Genomic DNA, 20,162 nt, shown 5'->3' with positions numbered 1-20,162 from the left:
CAAGGAATATCAGCCTCTTTCTCTCCTCTATTTTCTTATCTATAACATTATTTCCTTATCTCTCTCTAAATCATTCACTGATGCCCTTTCTTCTTCGGATTCCCCTGGATCCTGGGGGGGCTGGACCCTGGCATTCTGTGACTGAATTCATTTTATTGGGAATTAATAATAACACTGTGAACAAAGTGATCCTATTTACAATGTTCCTACTTGTTTATATCATCAGTCTTCTGGCAAATCTTGCAATGATAACCCTGATTAGGATGGATCCCCAGCTGCACACACCCATGTGCTTTTTCCTCAGCCACCTCTCCTTCTGTGACCTCTACTATTCCACAGCCATTAGCCCCAGTATGCTGGTGGACCTATTTCCCAAGAAAAAGTCAATCTCTTTCAATGGCTGTGCCCTTCAATTTTTGGTCTTCTGTATCTTTGCTGATTCTGAATGTCTCCTGCTGTCAGTGACGAGCCTATGACTGGTACAAGGCCATCAGCAGCCCCTTACTCTATGCAGTCAGCATGTCCAGTGGAGTGTGCTCCCTGATCATGGCTGGGGTTTACCTGGTGGGAATGACAGATGCCTTGATCCACACGACATTAGCGTTCTGCTTATGCTACTGTGGGTCAAATGAGATTAACCACTTTTTGTGATGTTCATCCTCTTCTGATGATATCTTGCTCAGATACACAGGTCAATGAGTTAGTGATATTCATGATTTTGGGCTTCATTGAACTAAGTACCATTTCAGGAGTCCTTGTCTCTTATTGTTATATTATCCTATCAGTCTTGAAGATCCACTCCACTGAGGGGATATTCAAAGCTTTCTCTACCTGCATCTCCCACCTAACTGCTATGGTAATTTTCCAGGGAACTATGCTGTTTATGTATTTCAGACCAAGGTCTTCCTATTCTCTAGATTAAGACAAAATTATCTCGCTGTTTTACACCCTTTTGATTCCCATGTTAAATGCTCTGATTTACAGTCTATGAAACAAGGATGTGAAAGAGGCCCTCGAAAAATTGAAAAATAAATGGGTTTAAATATTTATGTTAGGTGTATGTGAATAAACATGCATCCACACGCATATAGTGACAAATGATTTATGAAAATTATATGGTAGAATACATGACAAACATAATTTTTCAATTTCTTAAAGTAGTGTTACACTGAATCTCAATCATAAATCTATTATTGTTCCTCTCACATGTCACGTTTAATTATCCTTCCAGAATTTGTGCATGGCCTTTAGTTTAAATTAAAAACATTTCTGACTTTTCCATTATGCTAGTTTTTCTTTATTTTTATTTTTTTTTACTTTATTTTACTTTACAATACTGTATTGGTTTTGCCATACATTGACATGAATCCACCATGGGTGTACATGCATTTCCAAACATGAACCCCCCTCCCACCTCCCTCCCCATAACATCTCTCTGGGTCATCATCATGCACCAGCCCCAAGCATCCTGTATCCTGTGTCGGACATAGACTGGCGATTCAATCTTTAGTTTTTATTCAAACATTGTTTCAATTATGCTGAGCCTTATTGTGCATTTACTCAGTGATCTTTGAGCATGTAGATTCTTTATATACTATAGCACATCTTATAGTTTAAATACTACTAAATATAAGTTAACACTAATAACATATTAACTAAATGGTGAAGTAACTCATTATAACCTCAAATTCATCATGAAATAATACATAGAGGGCTATAATTCCAAGGCAAAAATATCTAAATCTAGTCCAAAATAAAATCATCTTTGAATATAGATATTCAGTCAAATCTAAACAAGACTGAATTTGAGACATGAGAGGATAGTAGATAGAGGATTTGACAGTTATTCAGGTTATGAAATATACAAGTCCATTTTTTTTAGAAGAAGTCATATTTGCTATAACATGGAAGAGCCATGAAGGCAACATACTAAGTGAAATAATCCATACAGAGTAAGATTAGTACTGTATGATCTCACATATAGATAGAATCTAAAAGGTAAAACTCAGGAATTACCTGGCAGTCCAAAATGTAGGAGTTGGTGCTTTCAATGCCCAGGCCCAGGTTTGATCCCTGGTCAGGGAACTAAGATACTTGCAAGCCTTGTGGTGCAGCCTAAGTATATAAATAAATTTCATAGAAGTAGAGAGTAGATTGGTTGTTGCTAGGGGCTGAAAGACAGGAGAAAAGGGTGGTGTTGGTCAAAGTGCACAAATTTTCTATTATTTATTGAACAAGTTTAAGGGATTTAATCTACATGATGACTCCAATTAACAATACTGTAGTATAAATTATCAGAGAAATGCAAATCAAAACCACAATGAGGTACCATTTCATGCCAGTCAGAATGGCTGTGATCCAAAAGTCTACAAGCAATAAATGCTGGGGAGGGTGTGGAGAAAAGGAAACCCTCTTACACTGTTATTGGGAATGCAAACTAGTACAGCCACTATGGAAAACAGTGTGGAGATTCCTTAAGAACCTGAAAGTAGAACTGCCTTATGACCCAGCCATCCCACTTCTGGGCATACATACTGAGGAAACCAGAATGAAAGAGACACTTGTACCCCAAAGTTCATCACAGCACTGTTTATAATAGCCAGGATATGGAAGCAATCTAGATGTCCATCAGCAGATGAATGGATAAGAAAGCTGTGTACATATACACAATGGAGTATTACTCAGACATTGAAAAGAATATATTTGAATCAGTTCTAATGAGGTGGATGAAACTGGAGCCTATTATACAGAGTGAAGTAAGCCAGAAAGAAATATACAATACAGTATACTAATGCCACAGGACAGGAAAAGGTCAGTTTTTTTTTGTTTTTTTTTTTTTTTAATTTTTTTATTTTTTTTTAAATTTTAAAATCTTTAATTCTTACATGCGTTCCCAAACATGAACCCCCCTCCCACCTCCCTCCCCACAACATCTCTCTGGGTCATCCCCATGCACCTGCCCCAAGCAAGCTGCACCCTACGTCAGACATGGACTGGCGATTCAATTCTTACATGACAGTATAAAGACCAAAGAAAGACAATGCCAAATAATGCTCAAACTACTGCACAATTGCACTCATCTCACACGCTAGTAAAGTAATGCTCAAAATTCTCCAAGCCAGGCTTCAGCAGTACGTGAACCGTGAACTCCCTGATATTCAAGCTGCTTTTAGAAAAGTCAGAGGAACCAGAGATCAAATTGCCAATATCCACTAGATCATGGAAAAAGCAAGAGAGTTCCAGAAAAAATCTATTTCTGCTTTATTGGCTATGCCAAAGACTTTGACTGTGTGGATCATAATAAACTGTGGAAAATTCTGAAAGAGATGAAAATACCAGACCACCTAACCTGCCTCTTGAGAAATCAGTATGCAGGTCAGGAAGCAACAGTTAGAACTGGACATGGAACAACAGACTGGTTCCAAATAGGAAAAGGAGTATGTCAAGGCTGTATATTGTCACCCTGCTTATTTAACTTATATGCAGAGTACATCATGAGAAACGCTGGGCTGGAAGAAGCACAAACTGGAATCAAGATTGCCCGGAGAAGTATCAGTAACCTCAGGTAGGCAGATGATACCACCCTTAGGCAGAAAGTGAAGAGGAGCTAAAAAGCCTCTTGATGAAAGTGAAAGAGGAGAGTGAAAAAGTTGGCTTAAAGCTCAACATTCAGAAAACGAAAACCATGGCATCTGGTCCCGTCACTTCATGGGAAATAGATGGGGAAACAGTGGAAACAGTGTCAGACTTTATATTTTTGGGCTCCAAAATCACTGCAGATGGTGACTGCAGCCATGAAATTAAAAGACGCTTACTCTTTGGAAGAAAAGTTGTGGCCAACTTAGATAGTATATCCAAAAGCAGAGACATTACTTTGCCGACTAAGGTCCGACTAGTCAAGGCTATGGTTTTTCTTGTGGTCATGTATGGATGTGAGAGTTGGACTGTGAAGAAGGCTGAGCACCGAAGAATTGATGCTTTTGAACTGTGGTGTTGGAGAAGACTCTTGAGAGTCCCTTGGACTGCAAGGAGATCCAAACAGTCCATTCTGAAGGAGATCAGCCCTGGGATTTCTTTGGAAGGAATGATGCTAAAGCTGAAAGTCAGTACTTTGTCCACCTCATGCGAAGAGTTGACTCATTGGAAAAGACTCTGATAGTGGGAGGGATTGAGGGCAGGTGGAGAAGGGGACGACAGAGGATGAGATGGCTGGATGGCATCATGGACTCGTCCAATGTGAATCTGAATGAATTCCAGGAGATGGTGATGGACAGGGAGGCCTGGCGTGCTGTGATTGATGGGGTGGCAAAGAGTTGGACACGAATGAGCGAGTGAACTGAACTGAACGCATATATGTGAAGTTTAGAAAGATGGTAATGATAGCCCTGTATGCAAGACAGCAAAAGAGACACAGATGTATAGAACAGTCTGTTGGACTCTGTGGGAGAGGGTGAGGGTGGGATGATTTGGGAGAATGACATTGAAACATGTATAATATCATATATGAAATGAATCACCAATCCCGGTTCAATGCATGATACTGGATGCTTGTGGTTGGTGCACTGAGACGACCCAGAGGGATGGTATGGGGAAGGAGGAGGGAGGGGGTTTCAGGATGGGGAACATGTGTATACCTGTGGTGGATTCATGTTGATGTATTGCAAAACCAATACAATATTATAAAGTAATTAACCTCCAATTAAAATAAATAAATTTATATTTTAAAAAAGTAATAATTTACAACTTTCCATATTTGGGGATATTTAAGGTAGGTATCACAAACACATGGGTGAGAAGTTTCTAAAGTGTACCATACACTGCACTCCGGGATGGGGAAACTCAGGACTCTAGAACCTGAATCCGAGATCTTAAGAATGTTAACTTGTTTTTCCTTAAACTTCCTATTTTTCCCTACAAAAGTGTTAAACACTTTCCAAAACGTGTTATTAATATTTTCCCCCACTGCTTAAAAAGAATTAACAAATGTCATAAGACCTTTAAAAGATGATGTCAAAGGATTCCCTCCTTCAAAAATGTTTGAAGCCGCTAGTTTAAATGTATCTGAGAGATGGCATTGTTCCGATGATCTCTTCAGACAGGTGCATGCATTTCAATCAAAGGATAAAAATTCTTGTGTGTCTTGAAACCTTTGACAGCATTAAAAAATAAGTGAAGTGAAGTGAAGTGAAGTCGCTCAGTCATGTCCGACTCTTTGCGACCTCATGGACTGTAGCCGACCAGGCTCCTCTGTCCATGGGATTTTCCAGGCAATAGTACTGGAGTGGATTGCCATTAAAAAATAAAAGAAAAACAAAATAAAACAAAACAAAAATACTATAGTATAAACTTGAAATTTTCTAAAAGAGTAGATTTTAACTGTCCTCACCATACACACACTCAAAATGGTAACTATGTGAGGTTATGCATGTATTAATTAACCTTATTGTGATAATCATTTCAAAAAGTATACATATATCACTTCATCATATTGTATACCTTATAACTATGTGTGGTATCTATCAGTTACAAAATTTAGAAAGATGGTAACGATAACCTTGTATGCGAGACAGCAAGAGACACAGATATATAAAACAGTCTTTTGGACTCTGTGGGAGAGGGAGAGGGTGGTGTGATTTGGGAGAATGGCAATGAAACATGCATAATATAAGAAACGAATCACCAGTCTAGGTTTGATGCAGGATACAAGATGCTTGGGGCTGGTGCACTGGGATGACCCAGAGGGATGGTATGGGGAGGGAGGTGGGAGGAGGGTTGAAGATTGGGAACACATGTGCACCCTTGGTGGATTCATGTTGATGTGTGGCAAAACCAATACAATATTGTAAAGTAATTAGCCTCCAATTAAAATAAATAAATTTATATTTAAAAAACCCTGCATGGGTATTTGAATGAACAGAGCAATAAGATATATATGCAACACTTTTTCTTCATTCCATTCATATAGCTCATACTTAAACTGGAGGCATTGGGATTTGAATTCAGTCAGTCTGGCCCCAGAATTTGTGCTTTTAGTTTAAAAGTTATGTCATTTGATTACAACTGGGCCATAAAGATTCTGAAAGTATAAGCTTATGATCATGTGTTTTATAGTCTCATAATTGGAAAGGTTTTGGTTGAAGGAAGGACTTGTTGCTCCAGGAGGATGATTCAGACAGGAAGGGGAGGAGGGGCTAGAGAAGGAAATAAGACTGGAAATGTTATTTAAACTTGATGCTGTTACTATCTTGCCTATACCTCGTGTGAAACATGTACTTAGGGTTGTGTTTATCTGTATGTGGCAGCTCTCTAATTCCCCAAAATCCGTGTATATAAGAATATCCCAAGAGGCTTGTTTAAAGTGAACATTCCTGGGTTTCTCTGCCAAATATCCGTGAGTTTAACTGATTTCCCAAGTGACTCTGACAGAAGTTCTAAGAAACCTTTATGATAGAAACCAGGGATTTCTGGATTTGATTTTCAGCTACAAATATCTAGAACCCAGCGCTGTGCAAGTACAATGATAGAATTATTTGGCCTGCTTCTTGACCTTCAGGAGCTCAGGATTTGGTTGAAGAGGCAAAGACAATTCAATCAGTGAAGTGCAAAACCTGAAAATTATTAATTAGTTTAGAATGTGTGAATCATAACTCTATAGTTTAAAAACTGATAGCTGACATGCCAGTTACTGGCAACCATCAGCATATATATATATATATATATATAGTCCCCAGTAAAAAATGCATTTCTCAAGGAGGCAAAAATTGTAAATGAAGGTACGAAGTTTATTTTTAGAGACATAGAACAACAAGTGGGAGAGCAGGCAGAGAAACTGTTTAGTTAAGATCGAAGCAAGGCAGAGAGGCACACCAGGAAAGAAAGTGTGTGGGTGTCCCCTACAGTGAGGAGGAGCCACCACCAATATTTCTGATCGTTTTCTGATTTTTTTTTTTTTACATCTCTGGTGTTTCATGGGTTTTCCTGGTGATTCAGAGGTAAAGAATCCATCTACCAGGTAAAGGACACATGTTTTATCCCTGGATCAGGAAGATCCCCTGGAGAAGGAAATGGCAATCCACTCCAGTATTCTTTCCTGGAGAATCCGATGGATACAAGAGCTTGGCAGGCTACTGTCCATGGGGTTGTAAAAGAGATATGACTTAGTAACTAACCAACAACCATCAACAACAAAACCAGACCAAGATGTAAAAAAAAAAAAAATCAAGATAACTAATGCACTTCATTACAGAAATACTGATTAAAATATTAGAAAATAAAATCACAGTATATGATAGAAAAATAAATACTAACTTGGGGCTGGGGGGAGGGAACAAAACAATTACCTGTTTAGCAGCAAACAGGATATATAAGAAAATTCCTTCAATATGATAAAGATCATCTACAAAAATATCTCTAGCTAGCATTATGTTTACTGTAAAAACAGAAAAAAAAATCCTTAGAACTTTCTATATACAAAATCTAACTGGCAAATAAAGACAGTTTTACTTTCTACTTTCCAGTACTTATACTTTTCTTTCCTTATTCAACAAAAATCTAAAATAAGATGTTGAAAAAAAGTGGTTGAGGACATTATTTTTTTGGTTGTTGTTATGCACAGGGCTAGGAGACAATCAAGTTATTTTATTTTCTGTTTTTACAGAAGTAGAGTATTTTAAAATTAATCACAGTAAATTCAGTAGTTAATATGAGGATTACTTAAAGTTTCTTATAGCTAATAACAATTTTTTAAATGTGAGTTGAGAAAAGTCATCTATTCAGAATGGAATGAGTTTTGTATTTAACCAAATTATTTTTCTAGAACTGTAAATTGCAAGAATGATATATATTCCCTTTTGATTTAATATGTTGATTTGTGGTTATTAATCCACAACTGTTAAACCATTTTTCAGTTTCTGGAATAAAACCCAGTGTGTTAATATTCTGTCTTGAATATTCATTATCTAACCTCACAAGAAAGATTGATCTATAAATTTATTTCTTATAATAGCTTTGTTTGAATTGATTGTTAAGAATTCAGTGAATATAATGCATTATTAAGTATTCTCTCAATCTATTCTCTAGAAAGATTTGTGCATGACTGACAATATTTCTTAAGTGTTTGGAGAAATTCACCAACATAATAAACAGGGCATAGGATTTCTTTGTTAGGAAGTTTTTAAAAACAAATTCCATTACTTTGAGCTTCCCCAGTGACTCAGTGGTAAAGAATCCACCTGCAATACAGAACACACAGGAGATGGGGGTTCAATCCTGGATCAGGGATATCTCTTGGAGAAGGGCATAACAACCCACTCCAGTATTCTTGCCAGGAAAATCCCATGGACAGAGAAGCCTGGCAAGCTAAAGTCCATGCGGTCACAAAGAGTCAGACATGACCGAGCAAACACAGTCATCCATTACTTTAATAGATAAGACTTTACCTAAATTTTCTATTTTTATTGTATAAGATTGAATGCTATGTTTTTTCAAGGAAGGTGTTTATTTCACTAAGATTTATAATTTCTTAATAATGATTGTTCACAATATATTCTTAAATTCCATGCCTGTAGAATTTTACCTATGCCTATTTTTTCCCCTAATCAGTACAGAAAGAGATAAAGTTTGGGTTATTTTTAACTCAGTATGTCAAACTCAATATATAACATGCCTTTGTTGTCTCTCTTATCCCTCAGAAACCGAATCAATCATAGTAATAATAATGAGAAATAAATCAAATGGCAAAGTCAATAAAAACAATGGTGGGATTTCCCTGGTGGTATAGGGGTTAAGATTCTTTGCTTCCACTGCAGTGAGCATGGGCTTTATCCCTGGTTGGGAAGCTAAGGTCTCACATGCTGTGCAGCACAGCCAAAAATAAAAATAAATAAAACGATGGTAAAATAAAATCCAGCTAATATGATCTTATCATTATGAAGGAGTATAGATGAATGAAGCAGAGAGGGCATGGCTAAAGTCAAGCATGCTTTAACATGCACAGCTAAAGAAGAAGTGATGTAAATTTTAGAGCCCCTAAGAGTCTCAGGGTTTAAGAGAATGAACAAAATAAATACTGAAGTCTGTATGAATATGAAACAGTCAAGGATAAACAGGATCCACTTACAGGGGAGAAAAGATGTCAGAAGTTTCTCTATGGATAGTGAGATTTACTTCAAAATTATCATAAAGAATATGTGGTAATGGCAGGTACTTCAAAGGAATATAAGAAATACTTATTAAACTGAATAAGGTAGATTCATGATTAGGTCCATTTATTCAAAAACATCTCTGTTAATCTATTATAATTTTTTCATACTTCATTATTGATAAAGAGCATTTCTTCTTCTTTGGATTATGAGTTCAAACCTGAGACAGAAACAAGTATATATTCCAGAAGAAGATAAAATAGAGCAGGTCTTAACTTGGGATTTATTGTTGAGTAATCATTATATTTCCTTAGAAATCCATTTACCTTTTTATCAGTATTCAGTATCATCTTAAACACCTTTTATTGAAGTATATTATACTGGTATTCAAAAAGTTAGTGATGCATAGAGAGACTAGCTATTATTTTCAGGATCTTCTAGCTTAAAATCAGGTAATATTTTATACTGCAAACTCAAAAGTCCTCCTGTTACCTGGAGTAAAATAAAGTTTTGAGAAAAGCTAAAAGTTGCATTTCATAGAACTGAATCAAAAGAGTTAGTTATGAGAACCTGGGTGCAAATTTAACCCTAATCCTAACCTTAACCCTGACACTAAACAGAGTTATCATGTGTGTTTGCAGCAGTGTAACAAATCACAACATAAACTGTAGCAAAAGGAGTCTCTAACAATATATATCTTTTTGTCACTCTGACTTTCATAATGTATTATTTCTTTTTTTCCCCATGATTGAAGTTTATTTATTTATTTATTATTTTTTAATTTATTTATTTGGCTATGTTGGGTCTTAGTTGCAGCCCCTGTGATTTTCTTTTGCCTTCATTGTTATTATTATTATTCTTTTATTTTATTTTTCACTTTACAATATGGTATTGGTTTTGCCATACATCAACATGAATCGGTCATGGGTGTACACATGTTCCCAATCCTGAACCTACCTCCCACCTTCCTCCCCATATCATCACTTTGGGTCATCCCAGTGCACCAGCCCCAAGCATCCTGTATCCTGCATCAAACCTGGACTGGCGATTCATTTCTTACATGATAATATACATGTTTCAATGCCATTCTCCCAAATCACCCCACCCTCTCCGTCTCCCACAGAGTCCAAAAGACTGTTCTATACATCTGTGTCTCTTTTGCTGTCTCACATACAGGGTTTTTGTTACCATCTTTCTAAATTCCATATATATGTGTTAGTACTCTTGCCTGGAAAGACCCATGGATGGAAGAGCCGGGTAGGCTGCAGTCCTTGGGGTCACCAAGAGTCGGACCCGACTGAGTGACTTCACTTTCACTTTTCACTTTCATGCATTGGAGAAGGAAATGGCAACAGACTCTGGTGTTCTTGCCTGGAGAATCCCAGGGATGGGGGAGCCGATTGGGCTGCTGTCTATGGGGTCGCACAGAGTCGGACAAGACTGAAGTGACTTAGCAGCAGTGTTAGTATACTGTATTGGTGTTTTTCTTTCTGGCTTACTTCACTCTGTATAATCGGCTCCAGTGTCATCCTTCTCATTAGAACTGATTCAAATGTACTGTTTTTAATGGCTGAGTAATACTCCATTGTGTATATGTACCACAGCTTTCTTATCCATTCATCTGCTGATGGGAATCTAGGTTGCTTCAATGCCCTGGCTATTATAAACAGTGCTGCAATGAACATTGGGGTACACGTGTCTCTTTAAAGTCTGGTTTCCTAGTGTATATGCCCAGCAGTGGGATTGCTGGGTCATAAGGCAGTTCTATTTCCAATTTTTTAAGAAATCTCGACACTGTTCTCCATAGTGGTTGTACTAGTTTGCATTCTAAATAACAGTGTAAGAGGGTTCCCTTTTCTCCACACCCTCTCCAGCATTTATTGCTTGTACATTTTTGGATCACAGCCATTCTGACTAGTGTGAAATGGTACCTTATTGTGGTTTTGATTTGCATTTCTCTGATAATGAGTGATGTTGAGCATTTTTCATGTGTTTGTTAGCCATCTGTATTTCTTCTTTGGAGAAATGTCTATTTAGTTCTTTGGCCCATTTTTTGATTGGGTCATTTATTTTCTGGAATTGAGCTGCATAAGTTGCTTGTATATTTTTGAGATTAGTTGTTTGTCAGTTGCTTCATTTGCTATTATTTTCTCCCATTCAGAAGGCTGTCTTTTCACCTTACTAATAGTTTCCTTTGTTGTGCAGAAGCTTTTAATTTTAATTAGATCCCATTTGTTTATTTTGCTTTTATTTCCAGTATTCTGGGAGTTGGGTCGTAGAGGATCCTGCTGTGATTTATGTCAGAGAGTGTTTTGCCTATGTTCTCCTCTAGGAGCTTTATAGTTTCTGGTCTTACGTTTAGATCTTTAATCCATGTTGTGTTTATTTTTGTGTATGATGTTAGAAAGTATTCTAGTTTCATTCTTTAACAAGTGGTTGACCAGTTTTCCCAGCACCACTTGTTAAGCAGTTTGTCTTTAATCCATTGTATATTCTTGCCTCCTTTGTGTAAGATAAGGTGTCCATAGGTGTGTGGATTTATCTCTGGGCTTTCTATTTTGTTCCATTGATCTATATTTCTGTCTTTGTGCCAGTACCATACTGTCTTGATGACTGTGGCTTTGTAGTAGAGCCTGAAGTCAGGCAGGTTGATTCCTCCAGTTCCATTCTTCTTTCTCAAGATTGCTTTGGCTATTCGAGGTTTTTTGTATTTCCATACAAATTGTGAAATTATTTGTTCTAGCTCTGTGAAAAATACTGCTGGTAACTTGATAGGGATTGCAGTGAATCTGTAGATTGCTTTGGGTAGTACACTCTTTTTCACTATATTGATTCTTCCGATCCATGAACATGGTATATTTCACCATCTATTAGTGTCCTCTTTGATTTATTTCATCAGGTCTTTAGTTTCTTTAGGTAGGTATATTCCTAAATATTTTATTCTTTTCGTTGCAATGGTGATTGGAATTGTTTCCTTAATTTCTTTTTCTACTTTCTCATTATTAGTGTATAGGAATGCAAGGGATTTCTGAGTGTTGGTTTTATACTCTGCAACTTTATTATGTTCATTGATGAGCTCTAGTAATTTTCTGGTGGAGTCTTTACGGTTTTCTATATAGAGGATCATGTCATCTGCAAACAGTGAGTGTTTTACTTCTTCTTTTCCAATTTGTATTCATTTTTTTTCTTTTTCTGTTCTGATTGCTGTGGCCAAAACTTCCAGAACTATGTTGAATAGTAGTGGTGAAAGTGGGCACCCTTGTCTTGTTCCTGACTTTAGGGGAAATGCTTTCAATTTTTCACCATTGGGATAACGTTTGCTGTGGGTTTGTCATATATAGCTTTTATTATGTTGAGGTATGTTCCTTCTATTCCAGCTTTTTGGAGAGATTTTATCATAAATGGATGTTGAATTTTGTCAAAGGCCTTCTCTGCATCTATTGAGATAATCATATGGCTTTTATTTTTCAATTTGTTAATGTGGTGAATTACATTGATTGATTTGCGGATATTGAAGAATCCTTGCATCCCTGGGATAAAGCCCACTTGGTCATGGTGTGTGATCCTTTTAATGTGTTATTGGATTCTGATTGCTAGATTTTTGTTGAGGATTTTTGCATCTATGTTCATCAGTGATATTGGCCTGTAGTTTCCTTTTTTTGTGGCATCTTTGTCAGGTTTTGGTATTATGGTGATGGTGGCCTCATAGAATGAGTTTAGAAGTTTACCTTCCTCTGCAATTTTCTGGAAGAGTTTGAGTAGGATAGGTGTTAGCTATTCTCGAAATTTTTGGTATTCACCTGTGAAGCCGTCTGGACCTGGGCTTTTGTTTACTGGAAGGTTTCTGATTTCAGTTTCAATTTCCATGCTTGTGATGGGTCTGTTAAGATTTTCTATTTCTTCCTGGCTCAGTTTTGGAATATTGTACTTTTCTAAGAATTTGTCCATTTCTTCCACGTTGTCCATTTTATTGGCATGTAATTGCTGATAGTAGTCTCTTATGATCCTTTGTATTTCTGTGTTGTCTTTTGTAAACTCTCCATTTTCATTTCTAATTTTATTGATTTGATTTTTCTCCCTTTGTTTCTTGATGAGTTTGGCTAATGGTTTGTCAATTTCATTTATCCTTTCAAAGAACCAGCTTTTGGCTTTGTTGATTTTTGCTATGGTCTCTTTTGTTTCTTTTGCATTGATTTCTGCCCTAATTTTGAAGATTTCTTTCCTTCTACTAACTCTGGGGTTCTCCATTTCTTCCTTTTCTAGTTGCTTTAGTTGTAGAGTTAGGTTATTTCTTTGACTTTTTTCTTGTTTCTTGAGATATGCCTGTATTGCTATGAGCTTTCCTCTTAGCACTGCTTTTATAGTGTCCCACAGGTTTTCTGTTGTTGTGTTTTCATTTTCACTCATTTCTATGCATTTTTTATTTCTTTTTTGATTTCTTCTGTGATTTGTTGGTTATTCAGAAGCGTGTTGTTCAGCCTCCATATGCTGGAATTTTTAATAGTTTCCTGCTGTAATTGCGATCTAATCTTAATGCATTATGGTCCAAAAGATGCTTGGAATGATTTCTTTCTTTCTCTTTCTTTCTTTCTTTCTTTCTTTCTTTCTTTCTTTCTTTCTTTCTTTCTTTTTTTTTTTTTGAGACACATATTAATCAAATTAACAAAGATCAAACACAAAGAACAAATGTTAAAAACAACAAGGGAAAAACAACAAATAGCCAGCATATTAAAAAGCAGAGGCATTACTTTGTCAACAAAGGTGCATCTAGTCAAGGCTATGGTTTTTCCAGTTGTCATGTATGGATGTGAGTAAAGAAAGCTGAGCGCTGAAGAATTGATGTTTTTGAACTCTGGTGTTGGAGAAGACTCTTGAGAGTCCCTTAGACAGCAAGGAGATCCAACCAGTCCATCCTAAAGGAAATCAGTCTTGAATATTCCTTGGACAGAATGATGCTGAAGCTGAAACTCCCATATTTTGGCCACCTGATGTGAAGAGCTGACTCGTTTGAAAAGACTCTGATGCTGGGAAAGATGGGGGGCAGGAGGAGAAGGGGACGACAGAGGATGAGATGGTTAGATGGCATCACCAACTCAATGGATATGGGTTTGAGTGGACTCTGGGAGTTGGTGATGGACAGGGAGTCCTGGCGTGCTGCAGTTCATGGGATCAAAAGAGTCGGACATGACTGAGTGACTGAACTGAACTGAACTCCATACTGTTCCCTAAAGCTGCTGCATAAATTTACCTTCCTATCAACAGTGTTGGAGGGCTCCATTTTCTTCACACCCTCTCCAGCATTTAGAAATCAATGAAAAAAGAATAGAAAGCACAGAGACAAACCCATGCACCTACGGTCCCCTAACTTATGACAAAGTAAGCTGGAATATATAATGGAAAAAAATCAGTCTCTTCATTAAGTGGTGCTGGGAAAACTGGACAGTTATATATAAAACAATTAAATTAGAACACTTCCTAACACCATTCACAAAAATAAACTCAAAATGGATTAAAAACTTAAATGTAAGTCCAGACTCTATAAAACTCTTAGAGGAAAACAACCAGAAAACTGTTTGACATAAATCACAGCAAGATCATTTTGGATCCACCTCCTAGAGTAATGAAAATAGAAACAAAAATAAATGAATGAAACCTCATTAAATTTTAGTTTTTGCACCACAATGGAACCCATAAACAAAATGAAAAGACAACCCTTCTAATGAGAGAAAATAATTGCATGTTGGGGTATATATATTATATTTTTCATATAATTGTTATGACTAATTAAATGTATGAATATTATTTATATGTGTACACATGTGAATATATATATATATATAACATATATATGTGTGTATGTATGCATATAGACAGGGAAATGGATAGATAGTCTTTCAAGTCCTTAAATCAATAAATATTAATTAGTATAGTTATGCTGCCCTTCGGTCATCATTGCCTTGGCCATCTCTCACAGCACTTAAGTGCATGATCTGAGAGGTCAGATTTCGGTTACACTTTCTTCAGTATTTCTGTTTTGGAATGTACTCCTTTTGTTTGTTTATCCATCTGTAAAATGAGATAATATAAGTGTTTGCCTTTTTGTATTGCTGTAAAGATTACTGATGAATATCACTGGGTTTTTTTTTTTTTTTTGCTTATTTTTTGTACATTTATTTTTAATTAATTAATTGTTGCTACATTGCCACTTTATTGCTGTGTGTGGGCTTTCTCTGGTTGTGGCAAGCTGGAACTACTCTGTGGTAGTGTGTGGACTTCTCATTGTGATGGCTTCTCTTGTTGAGGAGCACAGGCTCTAGGCACTTAGGCTTCAGTAGTTGTGATGTAGTAGTTGGGCTCCATAATGCGGCAAGCAGCCTTAGTTGCCCTGCAGCATGTGGAATCCTCCTGGACTGGGGTCAAATAGTATCCCTTGCATTAGCAGTCACATTCTTAACCACTGGACTACCAGGGAACCTTCATCACTATATTTTAAAATTTCTTTAATGCATTTTACTGGGATGAAATCTTATGAATACATATACAATAATCAAGCTTGTGAAATTAGGCTTCAATTTGATTTTAATAAAAACATCAAATATTTAAGAGTAGTCCTGGACTGTTTTTGATCTATAACAGTAGGGCCACAGAAGGGTAATCTGATGATAAAGAGGAGCTCTACGGCTGAATGAAGAAAGCCTCCCACCCATGCCACTCCCACTAGCAGTCCACACAGCCACTGATTCATGATGGTCGTATAGTGCAAGGGCTTGCAGATGCCACACAGGGCCATAAGCCATCACAGTGAGCAGGATGACATCAGCACCTGCAAATACATGTTTCCCAAGATCTGCTCATGCATTCATTGAAAGGGCTGATTTTGTTTTCATAGAGTGAATATATGATCAGTTTGGAAATAGTGGCACAGTAGTAGCAGGCATCAACAAAAGAGAGATGGGCCAGGAACTATTACATAGGTTAACCAAATAAAGAGCTGGTGGTGATGGTGACCATAGTGAGCACAGTTCCTATCATAGAGACAATGTAGATGACCAAAAACACAACAAATATGATTTTCTGAGTCTTTGGATTTTGTGAGAGCCCCAGCAGAATAGATTCTGTCATGTTGTTTCTGTTATACCTGTATCTCAGGTCATGATTAGTTACACCAATGTATGGCCCTGGCTTCTACTTGAATGAATAGGAAGAAGTACTTTAGAATTCTCTTGTGCTCAAGGCCATGTGTGCACTAACTTAGCTGTGACCCCAACAATTTTTCCATTATACAAGCCTGAGGGACAAAGAGGTCAGTATTTCACTGGTATTTAACAGCTATTTTATGCCTTCATGGGGATGGAAAGATGCAATTGCCTATATGGAAACTTTTTCAGAATTCACATATAAGGCCTAGAATGACAGTAATCAAGCCACAAACTTAATGAATTCTAGAATCTCTGTGAGAAAGAAACTGCAACCAACTGCAGTACTCTTGCCTGGGAAATCACATAGACAGAGAGGTCTGGTGGGCTACAGTCCACAGGGTCAAAGACTCTGACTTGACTGAGTGAGCAAACCAACAGCAACATGATAACAAAACTGAATTACAGAAATCATATAGCCATATCCAGGGGGAACTTGTGAAATAATTCAACTTAATGCTGTATTTTTATACAGATGAATTGTATTTTATACAGATGAATCCTACATCACAAAGCATTTACTAACCTACACAGAAAATCAGATTTCTGAGTTAAGTGATTCATTTCCTAGTTTTGTTGATCTTTTAGAGACTTGCTTTGGTCTGGAAGCTCATGGTAGAAAATCACTCACAAAAAAGATTTATTCTACTTAAATCCAAACATAGTATAAAATTACCACAAAAAAGTTATGTGCTATTTAAACATAAGAGAATGTTCATAAAAATCTAAATGTATGAATTTCCCAACAAAGATATCAAAGAAATTCAGGGTAGGAATAATAGATCTTTCAACAAATGCTGGATCAATATGATATTCATTTGCAAAAAAAAAAAAGAACCTCAACAATACTTCACACTATAACTAATATTAATGCAAAATAAGTCAATGAACTAGATGTAAAATCTAAAACCATAAAAATTCTAAAAGAAGTATTTTTATGAAGTTGTTGTTCAGTTGGTAAGTCTTGGTGGACTCTTTGCAACTCCATGGACTGCAGTATAGTAGGTTCCCATGTCCTTAGTGGGACAAATTTCAGAGGTTTGCTCAGATTCACCTCTATTGAGTCAGTGATGCTACCTAGCTATCTCATTCTCTGATGTCCCCTTCTCTTTCTGCCTTCAGTCTTCCCCAGGGTCAGGTTTGTTTTCCAGTGAGTTGTATTCTCGCATCAGGTGGCCAAAGTATTAGAGCTTCCCTGTCAGTCCTTCCAATGACTATTCAGGGTTGATTTCCTTTAGGATTGACTAGTTTGATCTCCTTGCTGTTCAAAGGACTTTTTTTTTTTTTACTTTATTTTACTTTACAATACTGTATTGGTTTTGCCATACACTGACATGAATCCACCACGGGTGTATAGAAGCTCCCAATCCTGAATACCCCTCCCACCTCCCACCCCATATCATCTCCCTGGATCATCCCCATGCACCAGCCCCAAGCATCCTGTATCCTGTATCGAACATAGACTGGCACTTCGTTTCTTACATGATAGTATACATGTTTCAATGACATTCTCCCAAATCATCCCACCCTCTCCCTCTCCCTCAGAGTCCAAAAGTCCGTTCTATACATCTGTGTCTCTTTTGCTGTCTCGCATCCAGGGTCATCATTGCCATCTTTCTAAATTCCTTATATATGTGTCCGTATACTGTATTGGTGTTTATCTTTCTGGCTTACTTCACTCTGTATAATCGGCTCGAGTTTCATCCATCTCATTAGAACTGATTTAAATGTATTCTTTTTAACGGCTGAGTAATACTCCATTGTGTATATGTACCACAATACTGTATTGGTTTTGCTATACATTGACATTTCTTATCCATTCTCCTGCTAATGGACATCTAGGTTGTTTCCATGTTCTGGCTATTATAAAAAGTGCTGCAGTGAACATTGGGGTACATATGTCTCTTTCAATTCTGGTTTCCTTGGTGTGTATACCCAGAAGTGGGATTGCTGGGTCATAAGGCAGCTCTATTTGCAATTTGTTAAGGAACCTCCACACTGTTTTCCATAGTACTAGATTGCATTCCCACCTACAGTGTAAGAGAGTTCCCTTTTCTCCACATCCTCTCCAGCATTTATTGCTTGTAGACTTTTGGATTGCAGCCATTCTGACTGGTGTGAAGTGGTACCTCATTATGGTCTTGATTTGCATTTCTCTGATAATGAGTGATGTTGAGCATCTTTTCATGTTTAGCCACCCGTATGTCTTCTTTGGAGAAATGTCTATTTAGTTCTTTGGCCCCTTTTTTGATTGGGTTGTTTTCACAGAGCTAGAACAAATAATTTCACAATTTGTATGGAAATACAAAAAACTTTGAATAGCCAAAGCAATCTTGAGAAAGAAGAATGGAACTGGAGGAATCAACCTGCCTGACTTCAGGCTCTACTACAAAGCCACAGTCATCAAGACAGTATGGTACTGGCACAAAGACAGAAATATAGATCAATGGAACAAAGTAGAAAGCCCAGAGATAAATCCACACACCTATGGACACCTTATCTTACACAAAGGAGGCAAGAATATACAATGGAGTAAAGACAAACTGTTTAACAAGTGGTGCTGGGAAAACCGGTTAACCACTTGTAAAGGAATGAAACTAGATCACTTTCTAACACCATACACAGAAATAAACTCAAAATGGATTAAAGATCTAAATGCAAGACCAGAAACTATAAAACTCCTAGAGGAGAACATAGGCAAAACACTCTCAGACATAAATCACAGCAGGATCCTCTATGATCCACCTCCTAGAATACTGGAAATAAAAGCAAAACTAAACAAATGGGATCCAATTAAAATTAAAAGCTTCTGCACAACAAAGGAAACTATAAACAAGGTGAAAAGACAGCCTTCTGAATGGGAGAAAATAATAGCAAATGAAGCAACTGACAAACAACTAATCTCAAAAATATACAGGCAACTTATGCAGCTCAATTCCAGATAAATATTATTTCTTATAGAGTTAGAAATATGAGAGAATTGGAGAAAATTAAGCAGAAAGTAGGTAGAACATAGGAAATAATAAGGATAAGAAAAAAATGAGTGAAGTGGAAAATGAAAAATAATACCAAAATCAACAAAATATAAATCTGATTATTTGAAAACATTAATAAAACTGATAAGCTCTTAACCAGATTAAAAAGTAGAAGTTGGAATAGAAGGAGAAAAGTGAAAGAAAAGAGAGAATGAAAAGACATATTTGTCACTACAAGAATGAAAATACAGAATTACAGATTCAGAGTCTACAGATATTAATACAATGGTAAGAAATATCGTTAACAAATTTGAGCCAGAATATTTGAAAAATTAAAATTCAGTTTAGTTTTTTTTTAATTTTTATTTTTACTTTATTTTACTTTACAATACTGTTTTGGTTTTGCCATATATTGACATGAATTCGCCACGGGTGTACATAAGTTCCCAATCCTGAACGCCCCTCCCACCTCTCACCCCATATTATCTCTCTGGATCATCCCCGTGCACCAGCCCCAAGCATCCTCTATCCTGTATAGAACATAGACTGGCGATTCGTTTCTTACATGATAGCATACATGTTTCAGTGCCATTCTCCCAAATCATCCCACCCTCTCAGTTTACAGTAAATATTACTAAATAGGTAATTAAAATCCAAACAATCCTATATTAGTTAAAGAAATTGAATTTGTACTTAAGAGCATAGTCAAAAATAACTCCAGGTACAAAAAATGCAACCTCCAAATTCCATAAAATATTTTAAGAAATGCTATTTCCACACAAAGTTTTTCAAATAAATAGAGAATGATAAACACATCATTTCATGCAGACAGCATTTTTTAAGTGACAAAT

The 20,162-nt window shown here is 36.8% G+C and overlaps 1 protein-coding gene across 1 annotated transcript in view; it reads right to left on the bottom strand.

Moving 5' to 3' along the window:
* The window catches only part of LOC102181832 (NADPH--cytochrome P450 reductase), a gene marked incomplete in the record, with an annotated part of 1,163,480 nt that overhangs the window by 413,342 nt on the left and 729,976 nt on the right, over positions 1–20,162 (bottom strand).

The sequence above is a fragment of the Capra hircus genome, chromosome 25 (genome assembly GCF_001704415.2).
Source record: "Capra hircus breed San Clemente chromosome 25, ASM170441v1, whole genome shotgun sequence".
In the NCBI taxonomy this organism is placed as follows: Eukaryota; Metazoa; Chordata; class Mammalia; order Artiodactyla; family Bovidae; genus Capra; species Capra hircus.
Note: the sequence above shows the minus strand (reverse complement) of the source record. Positions and strands in the feature narration are given on the sequence as shown.